We start from the raw sequence: 21,562 nt of genomic DNA on the forward strand, positions 1-21,562 counted from the left end.
TTGGCTTTCTCTCTTCTCGTCTTCTTTTTCTCCGTTTTCTCCCCCTCCCTCCCCCCCTCTCCTTGCTCCCTCCCCCCTTTCTGGCTTCTTTTTCTTTTCATACTGTTTTTTCTTTCTTCTTCCTTCTCTTTTCTTTCCCGTTTTTCTTTTTCTTTTGTCTCTCCTTTCCCCCCCCCCTTCCCTTGTTAAGGTCCCACTTAGACATTAGTCATTTGAAATAAATGTATCTGGTACTGATATGTCTTTAAATCAATTAATTGTATGGTAATTGACAATTGTCCTAGTGGCTTGTATTTAATGGTGGATATTTATGCCCCCCGCACCTAACTCGGGAGCTGGATCTGTAAATGTAAACCTGAATGTAAACCGGAATGCTTTTTGAGTTTGGATACGAAATACTTTGATTAACTGTAAGTATGAACTGGCAGACGGTAACACAGGGGCAGCCAATATTGGGCTGATTACTGATAGTTTGTGATATAAATTGTAGGACATTGGTGGCCTGATGAAGAACTGGGTTTGAAACGAGCCGAAAGGAATAGACCGGTATAGCTCGTCGCCACCTTGGAGCTCATAAATCTTGGACGCCACCGATTAACTTCAACTGGCACCGTTTGCAGCCTGTGATAAAGAGGCTCCGTTAATATATGGGACTTGACTCTCTCAGTCTATTGGAACAAGTTTGCAGCCACATTGAATTGAATGGAATCGAAACTGTTGTGTTTATATTGATTGTATAATTTACTTGTGCTGCAATAATAATAATAGCTGTGTTGGCACACTTCCTTGTATTGGTGTGTACTCAATCTCTTTAGAGGGCAAATGTGAACCATGGATTCTGGGGGAGATCCCTACTCAGATTTCCCTTTCCACAAGTCCCACCCCCAAATTGCCAGTAACTTCCAAGGCCAGAGTTTGCCACCCCAGAGAGATCCCGTTTCCACCCTCTTAGCCTTGGCATGAAAGTTGTAGCCCCCATGGAACACTTCCAGGTTCCTGATTCCAAGCTCAATGACACCAATGTAAGTCAATCCAGGCCTCCATCAAAAATGGATTTTAAGTAGCAGTGGGATTGGGCTGCATTTCAGTCATTCACATATCTGGTTGTGTACCCAAACATTTAGCTTATGTTTTTTAAATCAGCGTATGGCACTTAAAGACACTTTTAAATGGTTTTCAAAACATATTTTTATTATGAAGTATTTAATGTGGCATTGCTCAAGGGCAGGCCTTTTGGCCAAATGAGCAGTATCAGTACAGTAAAATTTAGACAAAGCTCATAGGAAGAAAATGCATTCATACTGTGAAGTAGGAAGAAAGTTTTAATTTACATGTACCATGGACTCCGAAAAAGACATGTAAGTAGCTTCCAGACCAAATCAGGCCTGCTTTCTCCCTTGAAGATATCATATAATGATAGTGCTTATGTCACATCATGAGAAGACAAGGTTCACTAGAAAAGACAATAATGCTAGGAAAAATTGAAGGCAGTAGGGAAAAGAAGAATACCCTAGATGTGGTAGATTGACTTCAGTTTGCAATACATGGACAAGGTTTTTGGGATATTTTGGAGCTCAATAATTCTAAAGTACACCATAAGTGATTTGAATGCATAAAACATACAGACACATACACATAAAATGTATATACCCCCTCCCCACCAAATTAAAGGTTTATCTTATGCCCTGGTTTTCTCCCCCATGGGAACCTATAGTGGTTTACACATTGTTGTTCTCCCTTGATTTGTTTTACCCTCATCACAACCAGGCTAACAATAGACAGCTGCTCCATGCCCCACATTGGGAGTGACTTCATCCACCGATGGCCTTCTTAGTAGTTGGAGGGGGTGGAGGGGGTGGAGGGAGACAACACACTCCAGCCCACTCTATCTGGGGCCTAGGTGACCAAATTGCTTGGCCTTGGCAAGGAGCCAGTGGTGGGGCGGCACTGGTTCTGGGGCCCCGTCCAGAACATTTGTCCAGGGCCCCAAAATCACCTAGACTGCCTCTGGAAAACACAACACAATTGTTTACTTAGGCTGAGCCAAGAACATCCATCAAGCCTACAAGGCACAGAATCAGAGTCTGCCAGATTCTAGACCAACACTCTAGCCATTGCACTACAGTGGATATCTAAAAATTGTTCATACCCCCACCAGCAACTTGAACATTTTTCTCCAAAAGGCACACAACTTGGCTGGGTCTCAAAAAGGACTATGATGCATGGGCCTGTCAATGCATACTGTTACTAAGGCTCTGGCCGGGGGGAGGGGGGCATTGTGCCAATGCCACCCTGGCTTTGGAAGGGGACAGTAAAATAGACGAAATAATCTAGGTTCAGTGCCTCCCCCCTTCTCTGTCTCTCTCTCTCTCTATAATGTGTGTGAAAACATTACTGACATACTATACCATCACTGAAGCCTAGAGGATACTTAGGGTCTGTTCACACACGCATGATCATTTCATGGCAATGCTCTGGCATGATGATGTCTGTTCTAGGAAGTGATGTGATCATCACACAAGGCTGGGGAGCACGCACAATTCACAGCAGGCTGATTTGGGCCACAAGTGATCCTGCTTTGGCCTGTAGGGCCCAAATCAGCCCACTGCAAAGCACAGGAATACTCTCAGGGCAGCCAGATGACATCAGTGACATCACGGCAGCAGCCCCTGGAGCGTACCTTGAAGGCTCATTCCCTGATTTTCCCCCTTCCAGCCAGGTAAGCAGTGACAGGGGGCGATAGGTGAGGGTGGGGGATCCCCCACCAAGGGGAAAAGGATCCCTAATTGTGTCTGAAGTTGTGGAAATCAAATGGGTCATTAACTCCATATTGCTTCTGTCTTTGAGGGACTGACATGCACATTATAGTTAACTCCAGATTTCTTGATTGTCAAGGAATGCATGTGGTGGGGGGGTGGTAGGAAGGGTGGGAGAAGGGCCCCTGAGGGTAAGGGTGGCATTTGGCATGCAAAATGCCACCCCTGGCAAGACAAGCCTCCCCCAGCTGTTACTGGTAGAGAAAAGAGCACCTACTTGGGGAGGCCATGCAAGGCCCCCCCCAAGTGGGAGCAGGCTGAGCCTTGTTGGGGGTGGGAGGAAGGGTGGGAGAAGGGCCCCAGAGGGTTGGGGGGGATTTTGTTGCAGTGGTTCCCCCCCATTAAGTCATGTTATGGAGGGAGAGTTGTATTAGGCTGGTAGTTATGATCATCTTGTCTAGTGTGGGCTTCTGTTTCCATGCCCTGTTGTGCCCGCTTACTATGTAACCTGTGGAAATGTTCAAAACTTTACAGTTTGTCCATTTCAAAAAAAAAATTGTTTTTAAGATTCTCTGATGTGTAGTTAATTGTGTTGTGTTGTGCTGTGGGGGACAATAAGTGTAATATGTTGTGATTTGTTGACCACTTGTAATTTGAAAATTATAAAATAAAGTTTTTTTAAACTTAATCATTGTGTGTGTGTTCCCTTCTTTGATGGGAGGTTGGTTCCCAGCATAGGGAACAATGGGGCAGGCTGGCCAGCCTTCTCTGCAGGTGGTGGTGGGGTCAGGGGGGTGGTTGTCTGTGTGCCAGGGCAGGTGCTCTTTCCCAGGGACGATTTGGCACTGCCACCATTGTGGCACCCCTTGTCTGTGCGGAATTGACCTGGGAAAGAGAGTTTAGGGGATCCCAAAAGGGGAGGGCAGGCCAGCCTGTTCCTGGGGTTATGGTGGGTGTGGGGCAGGTGGGGGTTGATTTGGGTCTGTGAGGGGCTACTGGGGGGATTTGGGTCTGTGTGTGGCAGCTGGGGGGGAATTGGGTTTGTGTGGGGCTGTGAGGGGTGGACTTTGGGGGCTGAGAGCACCTACTTGGGGAGGCCATGAAATGGCCCCCCCAAGTGGGAGCAGGCTGAGCCTTGGTAGGGGGGTGGTAGGAAGGGTGGGCGAAGGGCCCCAGAGGGTAGGGGGGCATTTTGCATGCAAAATGCCACCCCTGGCAAGACAAGCCTCCCCCAGCTGTCAGTGGTAGAGATGAGAGCACCTACTTGGGGAGGCCATGAAATGCCCCCCCCAAGTGGGAGCAGGCTGTGCCTTGGTGGGGGGTGGGAGGAAGGGTGGGAGAAGGGCCCCTGAGGGTAAGGGGGCATTTTGCATGCAAAATGCCACCCCTGGCAAAGGAAGCCTGCTTCTTCATTTTTTCCCCATAGGAAATAATGAAGAAGATGAGCAGCAGCATGCTAACAATGTGCTGCTCCTTTGCTTTCTTATGGGAGGATGGGGGGACCTGCTTTGGGGGGCCATAACATGGCCCCCCAAAGTCCAATCTGTCTGAACCTTGGGTGGTTGTTAGAGAAGGGTTAGAGGAAGGTCTCCACCAATTTTGGGCTTATTTGGTGGGAAAATGCCTCCTCCAGGCGTCCTGGAAGACGGAGGCATTTTCCCATAGAAAAAGCCGAAACAAAGCCGAAACAAAGCCGAAACAAAGCCGAAAGCCGAAAGCCGAAAGAGATTCTTGTTTCGGCTTTCGGCTTTAACGATAGAGATTCTTGTTTCGGCTAATGCCGAAACAAGAAAGCCGAAAGTTTTTTCCTTGCACACCCCTAGTCGGGTGTCTCGTGTAGTTTGGTTATCAGATACATAGGCTAATTTGTGTTTTGTAGCACTAGTCAGAAAACAGGAAACAAGGATCCTGCCAAATTCTGTCAATCAGACTGGATTCATGGATTCCAGATGGGCAGAGTCAGGATCATCTTATTTCTGGTGGGTTCCATGGTGCTGAAGCATCATCCAAAATAAAGCCTAACATGGTCAGAAGATGATAGTAATGCTCAGGGACATACCAAGGGTTGGACCCATGGGCATCTCACCCACCTGGAGCACTTCAATCCTTATCAGAATTGTTTAAAACCCATGCATTTTCTTTTACAAAATAATACACCAAGTTTCGTTTAAAGAATTAAAGCTTGATTTTTGGAAAGGAAATTGTTTCTTCTTAATGTTGTGCTGTGTTCCTTGCAAATTGGCAGCGGTCTATCCACTTGACCCCCTGACTCCGTCTATCAAAGGTTCATCCAGCTTCCAGATGATTTTTCAGTGTCACTGTTAACCCTTATCATGCTTAAGACACTTGGACTCGTAGATAATATAGAAGTTTTTGTTGATTATGAGGAAGTCCTTGGTTTTCATCCATTTTGTTGAAGACTCGCCTGAATATGTGAGAGCTTATGGTAGAAGTCTCTATCTGGCACTGTCATGCTAGGCTTAACCTTAAACTCTGAAGCATTAAGCACATCATGGTGTTCATTAGGCACATCATAGCGTTCATTGATCATGTGCAGCACTGAGTTCTCCTAAGGCTTCTAGATATCTATGTGTCTACATTTGTTCTGCAGTGCAGTGGAAGAGCAATGATGTAATCAGCATGCACTGTGTCAAAGGTCATGGAACATTCAGCTAGTCCTAGGACAGTCTGAAAGCCTGAGCCTCTCTATGCGTTAACAGAGGATGTACTGTGGTCGAAAATTAAATGTGAATTCTAGAATTTGAAAAGATACATTTCTCAGCCAACATGATAGACAAAGTAAAACTGGATTCTGACCCAGTCCTGATGTTGTATCATTTAATAATGTGGTATATAAAATATTGGTGTTTGTACTTACTCTTCAGTCTGGTCGAACCATATGGGAAGCAGAATCCAGGGATTTTTGTATCCAAAGATTACTGAAAGATGCCTTAACAACAACTGCACTTATATACCACTTTTCTAGACAGATTAGTTCCTCACCCAGAGCGGTGACCAAGTTAGTGTTATTATTAGCCTCAGCTGGGGAGCTGGAGCTGAGAAAAGTGACTTACCCAAGGTCACCTACTGAGCTCATGGCAGTAGTGGGATTTGAACCAGTAGAGTGCTGATTTACATCTGAACCACTTAACCACTGTGCTACAGTAGCTCTCTAGTAGCCTTAACTATATAGAAGTGTTCAACAGCAACTCTACAATTTCTGTAGTCTTTCAAGTGACCCCGAATGGGCAACCTATACAATGTCAATAATAGTACTGCTCTGTGAAACCTGCAGAGCAAATGACTCCAGGTAACACTTAGAAAGATAGCCAAGACAGCTTCTGTGACATAGAAGAAAACCAAAATTCGATTGCTAGCCAAAAATGTTTCTTCTAAAACTCAGTTTGTCAGATCTGAAAACTGTAATAATGTGTGTTTTTTTAAAAAATCACTATTTAATATTGACAAAGCCTGATATTTTAATAGTAGAAATTTGGTAACAAGGAAGCACATAGTCTGTGTACTTGTTCTGATCAGTGCTGGCCTTGATGTCTTTCCAAACTTGGCAATTTGCATTACAGTCTTGCATAACAACCTGTTCCTTCCTTTCACAATTCTAAGAATAGCTGTATTTCCATGGTCATATGTGGTATCATCATTTGCATTCATGTTACATGTACATGAATTCATGCTCAAAAGGACTGGAACTTGGGTTAGGTTTTTATGACAAGGGAGAGGTCAGCAAGGGGCAAGTTTGTCAATGGCTTCAAGGAGCTTCACATCCCATGCTTCTATGGCACCTTTGATAGAGCATGTGTTTGGAATCCTAAGATGCCCCAGGGCATTTTGGAATTTAGAAGGGTCCATGAGCCTTTATAGGTGGACCATTTTAATGGTCCATTAAAGATGAGTCATGATATTGATAGTACTGACTAGGGATGTGCGTTTCGGCATTCAGAATGCCGAAAGAATGCCGAAACAAAAGTGTTTCGGCTTCTTTCGGGGAATGCCGAAACGTTTCGGGGAATGCCGAAACGTTTCGGGTAGCCGAAAGAAAAAAGCCGAAACGTTTCGGGATTCTTTCGGCTTTCTTTCGGCTTTTCAATGGGAAAATGCCTCCGTCTTCCCAGACGTCTGGGGGAGGCTTTCCCACCGAATAAGCCCAAAATTGGTGGGGACCTTCCTCTAACCCTTCTCTAACAGCCACCCAAGTTTCAGACAGATTGGACTTTGGGGGGCCATGTTATGGCCCCCCAAAGCAGGTCCCCCCATCCTCCCATAAGAAAGCGAAGGAGCAGCATATTGTTAGCATGCGGCTGCTCATCTTCTTCATTATTTCCTATGGGGAAAAAATGAAGAAGCAGGCTTCCTTTGCCAGGGGTGGCATTTTGCATGCAAAATGCCCCCTCACCCTCAGGGGCCCTTCTCCCACCCTTCCCCCCACCCCCCACCCAGGCTCAGACTGCTCCCACTTGGGGGGGGCCATTTCATGGCCTCCCCAAGTAGGTGCTCTTTTCTCTACCACTGACAGCTGGGGAAGGCTTGTCTTGCCAGGGGTGGCATTTTGCATGCAAAATGCCCCCCAGCCCTCTGGGGCCCTTCTCCCACCCTTCCTCCCACCCCCCACCAAGGCTCAGACTGCTCCCACTTGGGGGGGGCATTTCATGGCCTCCCCAAGTAGGTCCTCTCAGCCCCTAAAGTCCACCCTTTACAGCCCCACACAAACCCAATTCCCCCCCAGCTGCCACACACAGACCCAAATCCCCACATTAGCCCCTCACAGACCCAAATCCACACCCACCTGCCCCACACCCATAACCCCAGGAACAGGCTGGCAAAGGCCAGCCCTCTCCCTTTGTTCCCTATGCTGGGAACTTCTAAACTCTCTTTCCCTGGGCAATTCTGCACAGCCCAGGGGTGCCACAATGGTGGGCACACTTCTGAGTGCCAGCTGGTCCCTGTGAAAGAGCACCTGAACCACAGACACCCTCCCTCAAATTCCCCCACCACCTACAGAGATGGCTGGCCAGCCAGCCCCATTGTTCCCTATGATGGGAACCAACTGCACAACAAAGAATAAAACAAGAACAACACAAAATAAAGTTTTAATTTTTTTTTCTCCCTTCCAAAGTACAAGTAGGCAAAGCATTACGACACATTACACCAGCAGTCCCCCACACAGAAAAATAACACAACTCACTTAACATCAGAGAATCACAAAGCACGATTCTTGTCAAAAACACTTTATTTCTTGAACAGCTTTAGGTTACACAGCAGGGGGGAACACCAAAGGGCATGGCAGCACTATCTTACACAAAAATAACACAACTCACTTAACATCAGAGAATCACAAAAGCACAATTCCTGGCAAAAACACTTTATTTCTTGAACAGCTTTAGGTTACACAGTAGGAGGGAACAACAGGGCATGATAGCAATGTACTACAAAAAATAATACAACCCACTTCACCGTTTTTGACAGCAATTGTGTTTGTGTGATTCTCTGATGTGAAGTGAGTTGTGTTATTTTTGTGTAGTACACTGCTTTCCTGCTCTGTGGTGCCTTCCTACTGTGTAACCTAAAGCAGTTACAGAAATAAAGTGCTTTTGACAGCAATTTTTTGGGGTGATTCTTTAATGTGAAGTGAGTTGTGTTATTTTTGTGTAAGATACTGCTTCCATGCCCTTTGGTGTTCCCCCCCTGCTGTGTAGCCTAAAGCTGTTCAAGAAATAAAGTGTTTTTGACAGGAATTGTGCTTTTGTGATTCTCTGATGTTAAGTGAGTTGTGTTATTTTTGTGTAAGATAGTGTTGCCATGCCCTTTGGTTTTCCCCCCTGCTGTGTAACCTAAAGCTGTTCAAGAAATAAAGTGTTTTTGACAGGAATCGTGCTTTGTGATTCTCTGATGTTAAGTGAGTTGTGTTATTTTTCTGTGTGGGGGACTGCTGGTGTAATGTGTCATAATGCTTTGCCTACTTGTACTTTGGAAGGGAGAAAAAAAAATTTAAAACTTTATTTTGTGTTGTTCTTGTTTTATTCTTTGTTGTGCAGTTGGTTCCCATCATAGGGAACAATGGGGCTGGCTGGCCAGCCATCTCTGTAGGTGGTGGGGGAATTTGAGGGAGGGTGTCTGTGGTTCAGGTGCTCTTTCACAGGGACCAGCTGGCACTCAGAAGTGTGCCCACCATTGTGGCACCCCTGGGCTGTGCAGAATTGCCCAGGGAAAGAGAGTTTAGAAGTTCCCAGCAAAGGGAACAAAGGGAGAGGGCTGGCCTTTGCCAGCCTGTTCCTGGGGTTATGGGTGTGGGGCAGGTGGGGGTGGATTTGGGTCTGTGAGGGGCTAATGTGGGGATTTGGGTCTGTGTGTGGCAGCTGGGGGGGAATTGGGTTTGTGTGGGGCTGTAAGGGGTGGACTTTAGGGGCTGAGAGGACCTACTTGGGGAGGCCATGAAATGGCCCCCCCAAGTGGGAGCAGTCTGAGCCTTGGTGGGGGGTGGGAGGAAGGGTGGGAGAAGGGCCCCAGAGGGCTGGGGGGCATTTTGCATGCAAAATGCCACCCCTGGCAAGACAAGCCTCCCCCAGCTGTCAGTGGTAGAGATGAGAGCAGAGCACCTACTTGGGGAGGCCATGAAATGGCCCCCCCAAGTGGGAGCAGGCTGAGCCTTGGTGGGGGGTGGGAGGAGGGGTGGGAGAAGGGCCCCAGAGGGTTGGGGGGCATTTTGCATGCAAAATGCCACCCCTGGCAACACAAGCCTCCCCCAGCTGTCAGTGGTAGAGATTAGAGCACCTACTTGGGGAGGCCATGAAATGGCCCCCCCAAGTGGGAGCAGGCTGAGCCTTGGTGGGGGGTGGGAGGAGGGGTGGGAGAAGGGCCCCTGAGGGTAAGGGGGCATTTTGCATGCAAAATGCCACCCCTGGCAAAGGAAGCCTGCCTCTTCATTTTTTCCCCATAGGAAATAATGAAGAAAGATTAGCAGCAGCATGCTAACAATATGCTGCTCCTTCGCTTTCTTATGGGAGGATGGGGGGACCTGCTTTGGGGGGCCATAACATGGCCCCCCAAAGTCCAATCTGTCTGAAACTTGGGTGATTGTCAGAGAAGGGTTAGAGGAAGGTCCCCACCAATTTTGGGCTTATTAGGTGGGAAAATGCCTCCTCCAGGCGTCCTGGAAGACAGAGGCATTTTCCCATAGAAAAAAGCCGAAAGAATGCCGAAAGAATGCCGAAAGAATCCCGAAAGAATGCCGAAAGCCGAAAGCCGAAAGAGATTCTTGTTTCGGCTTTCGGCTTTAACGATAGAGAATCTTCTTTCGGCTTTCTACTTTCGGCTATAGCCGAAAATTTTTGGCTTGCACACCCCCAGTACTGACTCTTACTATGAAATCCACCTTGAGTTTCAGAGAGAACAGCAGACAATAAATGATGAAATGAAATAAAATAGAATAAAACATTTTAAGTCTCCATTAAAAACTGTTTCAGACCCCTTTGGTTTTCTCAGTAACCTATGGACTGGATTGTATAACCTGCCGGTCAGTACAATGGATTTGTGGAGGTGGATCTTTTAACCTTTCTGTCCATTTGAGTGGACAACAAAGATTCATGGAACACAATTCTAGGCAGTTTTCTTATTTCCATTGTATTCAGTCGGTTTACTCCCAGGTAAATATGAATAGTATTGTACTTAGTCATCTTCTGTTTCTTTCTAATAGGTAGAGTTACTTGGAAAAAAGTTGTAATGGAGGCTTTTATATATGATGGACCAATAATAATCTGATAGTTCACATAAAATCTATCTCCATTGTCCGATAACTACTGCTGCCATTTAGTTTGAGATATTGACTGGGAAATGATAGTGGGATGGTGGTAAAACTATTTGTAATGACTGTTTTTAAGAACCAATGCATTTTCCTAGACTCCTTTGCTGTCTTGTTTCTTCTAACAATCTCCAATGTAGATGGCAGAGTAGGTCTAGACTTCTCTGGCTAACATGTGCCCTAATCATAGATATGCTGATAGCATTCCTCATTACTTTTTATTCCCAGCAGATGAAACCAGTGATGTCACACAGGGTCATAATGTTTGTGAGAGATAAGAGGAAGAGGAACAGTTTACTAAATATTAACCAGGCTGGATGATATTAAGAAATGATAATATTGTAATGAACAGAAAGTGCTTAGTGTTTGTAGAAAATGCACAACAAATAAAATGGACTAATTGAATCCAGTTACTAAAAAGTCTCAGATTCGTTCCTTGGGAGGCCTACCCCTATTTCTTACAATCCAGACTGATCGATTGATCTGCTTAAGAAATCTGCACGGTTCCATAGCAGAACAGGGGTTTGGCCCCGGATCCTAGTCTGACACTTTAAGCCCTGGGTCTCAGTTTTCCCTCCCCCTGCCAGCCTCTCCCTGGGAAAAGTCCAGCCCAGTTGCAAAGGTCATGTGATAGCAAGTTAGGTGACTTGTTCAGTGGACACTGCAGGCCTGGCCAAGTCACACAAGTTATGAAGTTCCACCATGTTGAGGATTAGATATAACAAACGAGACTTGCAAGAGGGAATCCGATATTTCCTCCACTGCTTGGCAAGCTGACCACTCACTGCCTTCACTTGCCTGCCCACGCAGTGGCTGAGTGAGGCTGTCGGGCTCAAGTGGTGAGAGAAGGCAGTTCCTAGTCCTGCTCCCCTGCTTGTCTGCAGCACTGCTGCCTTGGTGGTGGGCAAGGTGGGGAAGGTGTAGTGGCAACTCCCATTTCCCTTTCCTCATCCACCTGTTTTCCTGGCTCATCTGTAGGAAGGGCTGTGGCTCTGGCAGTTCCTGTTCCTCCTCCCTGCCTGCCAACCTACAAAGGAGAAGTGGTGGTGGGCCTGGAATTGGTAGTGGATGGGGGTGCTTGATGATGGAGCACAACTATATCTGGGTGTATGTTCGGCTAGCCCCTCCTCCTGCTTCCCTCCCCATCTCACTAACGGTAAATTCCCCTCCAGTTTAACCTCTTCCATTTATACAGCCCTCCATTTATACAGCTCTGCAGAACAACAATACTTCTTTGAACCTAGCCCCATTTTCTGAGTCTATTAATCCATATGGATTAATTCAACTTTCTCATTGTAAACGGCAACAAGATGGCTTAAAAAGCTATCCAAGATAATGAATTCATTTTTTTAAGCAGCAGCCAATCCCCATATCCTCTACAGAAATTTTCACCCATACCTCCTGCCCATAAAAAGACCGTTTGAAAAGCATTGTCCTAACCAGGTTACAGAACTGTGGCAAGGTTACAGAACTGAGACCTTCTTTCCAGCAAACCATTCTAGAACCTTATGGCCACTGCTGTAAAAGAGTGTGCCTGGGTAATGATTAGTCATGGGCATGAAAGGGAAAAAAAATGAACAAGCTGTTCGTTGTTCATTGCCATCGACGAACAATGAACAGCGAACAGTAATTAACATGATCCTGTTCACAAACATGTTCGTTGTTTGTTGTTCATTGTTCATGGCCCCTTAAAGATCCCTTTAAACTATTAGCTGGCAGGTGGGAGGGGGAATTCCCCCCTGCCTCCTGCCAGCTGATAGTTTAAAGGGTCCTTTTCTGCCACATGCAAGGGGTAGGGCCCTTTAAACACCCCACAAACTGACCTTCCTAATGTCCAAAACCCACCAAATTTGCAGAGGACATAGTCCTCAGTGTCCTCCGAAGACCCCCAAGTTTCAGAGAGATTGCACCCCAGAAAAGGCATGATCCATGGGTCCTTCCCTTTGTTGTCATTTTCTCTTCACAGTGGCAAAAACGGGACTCTCTGGTGGAAACTACTTTGAGAGGTTACAAACTGACCTTCCCAATGTCCAATACCCACCAAATTTGCAGGGGACATAGTCCTCACTGTCCTCCAAAGACCCCCCCAAGTTTCAGAGAGATTGTACCCCAGGAAAGGCATGATCCATGGGTTCTTCCCTTTGTTGTCATTTTCTCTTCACAGTGGCAAAAACAGGACTCTCTGGTTAAAGCTACTTTGAAAGATGAAAGCCAGAAGTTCAGACAGAGTTCAGTCCCTGCTGTTGCCAGGGGAATTGATTGAAAGGCCCCAGACTGTCTGGCTTGATAAACGGCTGATGAAGGCAATGAACGAGGCTTGCAACAACCACTTGTTCATTTAGAATGGAGCCTCACGAATGGCTTGTTCGTGAACACACGAGCGGGCTGATCATGGGTTTTTTTCGTTCATAATGCTGTTCGTGCCCATGTCTAGTAATTATCAGACAAATGGTTTTAAGAAAGGGCTCCAAAAGGAAGCCCAGAAGTGCTCCGCACATCATTAATCTCCAAGACTATCCAAATTGTGCAGCCCCTTAACAGATAGTGAGATTCAGAAATATGAATTCAGATTTCCAACCCCTGAATCTCTTTCCCACAGAATTGTTTTGCAGGGTTTTCAAAAAGATGATGGGGATGAAGTTTCTGAACCATTTGGGGAAGTCCATTCTAGAGGGTGGGAACCATGATGGAAAATCCTAGCAATTGGAAAGTAATGTTACTTGCTACCTTCAACAGGTGCACTTCAAGGAAGATCCTTTTGGACTGATCAGAGCTGGATCCTGGCAGCCAAGATGGTGTCAAGCCTATACATTTCAGACAGAAGGGCTCTTAATTAATTGAAAAAGAGTTGCTTTTGGAGAATCTGGGTCAGTGTTCGCATACAAGTGATAGATTGAATGGGGAGAAATAATTCATTTAAAATTACAGAACTTGTTTCCCTCTTGATGCTAAGTTTTTATACAGTGGAAGCAAAACAGTAACAGTTTAATCTTGTATATATTTAGTCAGATAGATATCCCACTGAGTGCATAAGTTTAGAAAAGTTTTAGTGTGGTAATTCCAATGTAGAGTCTTACCTGCAGGTTTGATTCACTTGTATCTAAAGGATATGGTTGGGACTGGCCAGTAACCTTACAGAGTTACTTGGTGGGAGGCGGAGGACAGGTGCAGGCCTATGCCAGATTTGGCCCATTCCAGTGGAGCATCTCATGCACTTTTGTGTGCAGCAGAGGGGTCGTGGATTAGCAGTTAAGTCGATAAGAGGTCAGTTAGCTGCCTTAACTTTTGTTAGCAAGGCTCAGGGGTTTCCTGAGGCCACAAGGGACTGCCAAGTTCAGAAAATGTTGGAAGGATGGTCGCAGGAGGATGGCAGCCATCCTGACCCTAGGGAGCCCATTTCCCCAGCAGTGCTTAGTGGTCTTTGCAACACTTGGGGTGACATCTGCAGTTCTGGCTGAGGCTTGATTGTTCCATGCTGCTGCATTGACAGCCTTCTTTAGAGCCCTGCGCATCAGTGAGCTTGTGGTCCAGTCTAACAATGATAAGTCTGGTAGAGCCCTTATGGCTTGGGACATTAAGTTTGAGGGAGAAGGTGTTTCCCTAACAATACGTAAGTCCAAGACTGACCAAAAGCAGAAGGTGGTGATTGTCAAATTAGGGACTTGTGTAGAGGCAGAGTTGTGTCCTGTGCAGGCTCTCAGGAAGTATTTGGGAGTTCGGGGAGAAGAGCAAGGGGTTTTGTTTCTTCATGAAGACAGTCGCGCCTTGACTCATTACCAGTTTTGGGCAATGACCGAGAGGGCACTGGCCAAATTGGGTTTGGCAGGCATTAAATTCGGCACTCACTCCTTCAGGATTGGGGCTGCTTCGACAGCTGCAGCTATGGGGTACTCAGGGCAGGCAATTCAGTGTGTGGGCAGGTGGAAGTCCATGGCCTACTGGTCTTATGTTAGGCCTTTGTCGTGGTTTTAAGTGGTTTACTAATTGGTTGTTTCCATAGATGCTGTGACTAGCTGTGAGAAGCGAAGAATTTTGATCTGCGGGCACAGCATGGTTTTTTGAGTGGCTCATGAAGCAAGGAGAACACAGATCGGTTTGAGTGATCTGGCAATGGTAGAATGGCAGAGTCGTCATGGCCTTCGCTGGCTGGGCTTGTTGCTGCTCTTATTTAGGGACAGATGTGCTCCCCCGGCCCATATCTTGGTCATTCACCTGGCTGGTAATGACTTGGGGCTTGTTCAGGGCAAGGTCTTGTCGTTGCAAGTGAAGATGGACCTGTAGGAGATAGGTCAGTGTTGGCCTGGGGTCCTCATAATTTGGTCCACTAAGTTGCCGTGGAAGGGTTGGCGGGAGGTGGAGGACAGGCAGGCAACTGAACGGGCTAGGATGAAAGCTAATAGAGCCATTCAGAAGGCCCTAAACAAAGGGTTGGGTATCTATTTCCTCCATCCTCGGATCAGGGCCGAATTTGCCGACCTCTACAGTGGTGATGGGGTTCACCTGTCGGAAATTGGCAATGAAATTTTTCTTAACTATTTACGGCAAGGCCTTTGGCTGGCTCTAGGCCATCAGTGGGGCGCTAGGGCCTAAGCAGAGGCTTGGTCCTGGTGGTGGCATGATAGAGTTTGGGGAAAGGGGAACAGACCAGGGAGCACCCTCGGAGCTTCCCCATTGGTGGGGAAGAGGGGTCTGCCAAGGCAGTCTGCACATGGGCAGACTGCCTTGTGGGAACCCTGCGTGCAAATCCTACCCTCACTGCTGTACGGCTGAGGCAGAGGAGCTTGGAAAGGGGGGAACCCATTTGCCTGGATGGCTGGGTCTTAGCTTTCCAGATGGATGACTTGCATCCGGGGCTTCAGGGCTCACCCAGACAGGTTAAGGCAGAGGTCCAGGTGGGACCCTGTGGCTTGACCTGTACCTCTAGTTGGCCCTTGCTGCAGTTATTGAATTGTTTAAGATTAATGTTAATTTAATAAAGTAGCCCTTAGATCCAAGCTTGGTGTCCGTCTCTTCATTCCAACTAGGGTGGCAAGACGGCCATCCCAGCAGGCAGTGAATGCTGCTCTGACAGGGGGGTGTCATTTGCCCCCCTGGATAGAGGAGAGACAAAGCTTTCCTGGCCAGCCGGGATCTCCGGGGTGGGTGGAGCCAACAGCCGTTGAAGGCGGCTCCACCTGCCCCAGCACAGTTGGTTCCAAGTTCTCGGCCCACCCTCCTCACCCTGTATTTATGCAGGATTAGCCTGCTGCTGTTATCATAGCCAGGTAGGAATTTTTTCCTTCTGTTTTCCCAAATTGGCTCTGGGAAGAGGTGGGGGTTCGCCTTCCTTGCACATTACTGAGGTAGGGGTAATTGGCATGGGGTGGTGCTTGTTAGGTTTGCCATGGGCAGGATAGAGTATGGGGAAAGGGGAGCAGGCCAGGGAGCACCCTTGGTGCTTCTTCATTGGTGGGGAAGAGGGGTCTGCCAGGAGCAGCTGGTACTACTTGTGACAGCTGCCAGCACGTGGGCAGACTGCCTTGAGGGAACCCCACATGCAAGTCCTACCCTCACTGCTTTACGACTGAGGCAGAGGAGCTTGGAAAGGGGGGAACCCACTTGCCTGGATGGCCAGGTCTTAGCCATCCAGATGGATGGCTCGCACCCGAGGTTTCAGGGCTCGCCTAGACAGGTTAAGGTGGAGGTCCAGGTAGGACCCCATGGCTTGACCTGTACTGCTAGTTGGCCCTTGCTGCAGTTATTGAATTGTTTAAGGTTAATGTTAATTTAATAAAGTGGCCCTTAGATCCAAGCTTGGTGTCCGTCTCTTCATTCTGACTAGGGTGGCAAATACTTAATTGATGTGACCACAGCTGAAGCATTTTAACTCCTGTCACAAAATTGAACCCTGATAATTTACTCAGAAATTATTGACATGGTATGTCTGGATCAAGGGAAAAACTCAAGATCCCGTTATTGTAATTAAAATAAAGTACAGTAAGTTTTTGAAAACTTTTTCCAAGCTTCAAAACTTACTTTTTTGTGTATGGCAGAAATTATGTCTTTATAAGCATTTTACTTTCTCCTGAAACATGCACCTCATGACTTGAACTGTGGATGCAAGAAAGCAATAATACATGTCAGCCATTTAACATTCTCAGTGAAACCATCAATTTGAATGACAATCAGTCATTCGCCCTTAAAATGTATTAACTAATGAAAAATGGGAATTCCTCAGCAATGTTACTGTCATGTTTCAGAGACAAGTTTTAAACCACAGGGACCTCAGAAGCTTTAGCTGCAATTCTGTGTGTGTTATGGCTAAATCAGCACCAAGTGAAGTGTTTGAAGTCTATCAAGGCTCTACATAAGAACCACCTTACAGATGAAGAGTAAAATTAAAATAGACAAAAGCATGCAGATTTAATCCATTAGGGAATTCTCAACAGGTGAAGAGATTCCAAGTATCTGGTTCTTTTATTTATTCAGAAAGCTGTTTTAAGAAATGGGTGTTTACTTAGAGTACTCCTTGCATTAATCAAAGGGGTTATTCATCCACACTGACATGCATGCCAAAAAGCAGGATTCATAAAACACTGTGTAGGCTGGTGACAACTGGATGTGGGTAAGCAAAGCTGACATGTGAAGGTAGGAGTACAATCAATTTATAGTTCAGGAAGAAAAAGTTCATGCTGCCTCTGATTATACTCAATGTCTTATGTTATATCAACAAGGAAATTGTACAGTAAAGGTGCATACTGGATGGCTCCAGCCCAAGTTTTGCCTGGTTATTCCAACTTGACACCTTGATCTGGTATTTTCTCACATTCCTGCCTCCTCCTTTGTCATGACCTTGCTATTTCTGCCCCTCTTTTCTGTATCATAATTATGATACACTCTAAAGCAACCCTGCATCATGTATGTCCTCCTGTGATGAATACAGCCCACTAACCATGGATTGTGGCCTTCCATGTGTGCATAACAAATGGACCAAGCATCTGCTGGGCTGCCAGCAGGGTGTTTTTTTTAATCTTTGTATGTTAGCCGTTAATGGGTTCCCTTGTCTCCTTCATTGCAACCCCCTTGTCACTAGTTTGGTGACAATGGTTCCTGCAGACCTTAATAATAAGAAGGCCAGTGCTACCATAGACCAAAGAAGTGCAAGAAAGGAATGGGAGATTGCCCTATTGCCCCAGAAGTCCCTGATCATGTAATTTCAGGAATGTTTATGATAATGTTATTTTCTGGCCAGGAACATCCAAGGACACCTGGCCCAGCCTCCCCTTGAGCCTGGTACACCCCGAGACACAGTCCAGATACATTTAACACCAGTCAGCAATACATTGGTTCAGTTAGCACACAAATGGAAGAATAAAGAAGGGGAGAAGCCAGACACTGGCTGAATGTCTATTCATATATAGTCCCACACAATTAGGAACCACTCTGCTTTTTCAAGTTGGTTAAGATCTAGGAGTAATTGCAGGAAAATAAAACGGCTTCTCCCCCCCCCCTTTGTTCAATGCATTTCTCTTTCAGCCATGGCTTGCCCTTTCTCCAGGGCTTGCTACTGCCTCACCATGCAGCTCTTATGTTAGTTATCTTCTAATGGTGAGTTGCACTGAACTTTAGTTGTGCCTTGCATTTAATTTTGCTTTGCAGATCACACTCTTAGGAATGTGAAAATAAAGATGTTATTCTACACCCACAAATAATTAAGGCCGAATCCACATTACCTCCGCGCGGCGCTAAATGTCCGCGAAACACCCGGAAGTATAGCGTCTTTCAAGCGCGATTTCTGAAATCGCGCTTGAAAGACTCTATACTTCCGGGTGTTTCGCGGACATTTAGCGCAACACCAGGACGCGCGAAGGTAATGTGGATTCGGCCTAAGAGTAAGCCTTTTTGAGTGTAAGGAGAGGGATAAAGGAAGACAGGAATAATATCCTTTCCCTCTATCTGACCAATTCCCTCCCTGCAAAGTACTATAGTCAGTTTGTAAATTCTGTTCCAAACTTTCTTGATATTTTGTTAGTAGTTTTACTTGCCTTCCCATAAGAGAAATCACCAATGAAAAGTCACATCATTATTGCTAATTGTTATGCTGTTGGACTAGGACCTGCACATCCATGTTTATATCTCTGCTCTGCCATGCAAGCTCAGTGGATAACCTTGGGCTATCACTCTCTCTAAGCCTAAAGTACCTTACAAGGTTGTCGTGATGATAAAATTGTGGAGGGAGAATCATGTGGTAAGCCACTTTGAGTCCCCGTTGTGAAAAATTAGTGTAATGTCTAGTAAAGAAAGAGTAACTTAAAGGCAAACAGACTAAAGATCACAAAGCACTTCTCAAATTAATAGCACTGTACTTTACCTTCTAGAGCAAAGCTTGTAAAAAAAACCTATGACGTTCATATTCAAATAGAAAACTAACACTTTTGTGTACTAGATGTCCCCTTTTGTTCCCTGGTAAATGTGATAATCCTACTTCTGAAAAGCCTTCAAGGACAACTATAGATCATCATTATAAATGGTGCAATATGTTTTCTTGTGCATTTTCAATATATCTGTAAACTCACGAAGTAGACACTTTCAGACCTCCATAAGGTTTTCAGAATTTCATGGCTTTGTTAATTGTACCATGCTGCTCTGGGGAAGCAGGGAAAAAACCCTGCTTCCCAACAGCATTGAACTCAGGGCAGATAACCCATGTAGAAATAGCTTACAGTTAAAACAAAAAACAAAAAAGCCCTGCAAACCCCTTTAATAAAAAATGCAAGTAGGTTGAACATATACACCACACACAACAGTCTCTCTTTTAAATTGCGTTCAACTTTCTGGGAGAAAAAAGAGAATTCCAGTTAAATAGTACCAAAGGAACAAGCTAAAAGTTGGAGGCCTCTGATCTACTTATTTTACTTCCCTACAAGAAGACAAGGCCTCAGAATAATTGCCATTTGTAGTCTTCCCTTCTCTCCTTGGGCCAGTGATGAGATTTATCTAACCTCTAGAAAAGCAACTACTGTAAGGTGAAGCAATACAAGTTGAACAATGCGTACATTTCCCATTAGATTTCAAAATATGTCACGGATGGATAATTAGTGCTTTCTACCTGTTTTTTAAGTCTGTCTGATCTACTGCTGAGTAATTTGGTACAATTTAATTAGCATTATGTGGTAACACACTGCTGATGGCACTTTTTATTGAGTTTCAGAAAAGATGACATCTCTACAATGGTTAAGTTCAAATGAAAGCAACACATGTAACAACACAGGGTGCCTTACTGCTGGGGGCAACATCAGAAAAAGAAATTACTGTTGCCTACCAAACTTGTATTTTCAAAGTACAATGCACTTTATATAAGGCATCTACATAATTACAAAATTCAATTTTCATAAAATTATTAACAGAATATTTTAAAGGGAATAGCTAGCCTTATTTTAATATTAAATTGTTATCAGACAAGTTTTGTTTTATCAAAATACATCTAACATTTCTTTTATCCTGTTTGTATCCCATAATTCCTCCAAGAAGTGCGCAGAGCCATTTACATGGAGTTAATTTCATTTTAACCTCTACTGAAAGGAAGGGAAAGCAGCACGGTATAGCCCGATCTTATCAGATCTTGGCAGCTAAGCAGGATCTGGTCCAGTCAGAATTAGGATGGGAGACCACCAGAGAAAACTGTGATTGCTTTTCAGAGGAAGGCTACCTCTGCTTCTCCCATCTTGAAAGCCCCTTGCTGGGGTTGCCATAAGTTGGTTGTGACTCAACAACACATATTTACATACATGCAACTCTGAGAAAGAATGACTTGTCCAAAGCCACTTATCTACCACATTATGTGAGCTGTCAGTCCATGAGTACTATATGGTGGCGTCATTAACCTTTTCTTTTTCTTGAGCCATACTTTCAAGGGGTCTTGATGGATTCTTTTTTCTTTTGTTTATATAACTCAGACTTTTCAGACATCTGTCTCAGAGGATCCATATCCAAACTTGAATGCTTAGAATAAATGTGTGTTTATTTTTTAAACCTCCATCAAAGAACTACCTTCTTCTAGTTCAGTCCATGCTCACATTTGACAAAAAAATCTGGCTTCCTTGGAACATTATCTTATTGTAACTTTCCTTGACCACACTTTCAAAGCACATTGTATGCTGTTCTGAAGAACCTGCTATTTAATCTCTTCCTTTGTAGTCCAAACCCAGTAATTCTAAATATTGTAGACTGGCTGGATGGTAGCCCTCCATTGCATTCATTCATTCATTCATTCATTTTGCTACCCTACAATAAAATATTCTTAGGGAGGCTTATACAAGTCCAGCAAAATGATCAAGCAATTAAAAAAAACAACCCTAGCAGCATAAAAGCAATGAGCAAGAGTGAAAGCCATTGAAACTCATCCGCAGTAAAAATCTGAAAGCCTAAGGCTGTAAGAACACCATCTTATTTTATTTACAATAAAGCACAGAGATAAAACATTTCCAATGAGGAGGCAGGAAAGATCACATTGGCCCATTTAGCATCATACAGCGAGGCAGAATATTGGGGCTAGTTTTCAGCATGAGGGAGGACCTACATTGGTTAATAATTGGTTGGATAAAGGAAGAGATATCCCCTTTGAGCACCAATGGTAGGGGAAAGCTGTGCTGAGCATCATGAGACTTGCATGTACAAAAGGCATGTGAGATGAAAGCTGTAATAAGGAGTGGGATTGAACATGTGTGAATGAAAAAGCTGTCTGGATTCTCAGTATTCTCTATATGCAGGGGGATGCTGATCACTGAACAAAGAATGTAATGTAGACATTGGGTATATGTGTTTTCCTATGATGTACCCAGCACTTCCAATTCCAATTATTCTCCTTCCTCAAAAATACAATTGAAATGCTGAGATTATTGTGGATTTGCGCACCCTCCATTTGGAATGAAGAGGCAGACACAAGAGTTGGGAACTAAAGGGCTGCTTTATTAAATTACAACAACATAACTGTCAACATGGCAAGGGCCTAACT

The 21,562-nt window shown here is 45.1% G+C and overlaps 1 long non-coding RNA gene across 1 annotated transcript; it reads left to right on the forward strand.

Moving 5' to 3' along the window:
- Window positions 1-275: 275 nt before the first annotated feature.
- Window positions 276-781, forward strand: LOC129344579 (uncharacterized). The gene is made up of 2 exons (XR_008598407.1): window positions 276-410; window positions 491-781. It is a non-coding gene; the product is annotated as an uncharacterized LOC129344579 (long non-coding RNA).
- Window positions 782-21,562: the final 20,781 nt, after the last annotated feature.

Source organism: Eublepharis macularius, chromosome 1 (assembly GCF_028583425.1).
Source record: "Eublepharis macularius isolate TG4126 chromosome 1, MPM_Emac_v1.0, whole genome shotgun sequence".
NCBI classification, from domain to species: Eukaryota; Metazoa; Chordata; class Lepidosauria; order Squamata; family Eublepharidae; genus Eublepharis; species Eublepharis macularius.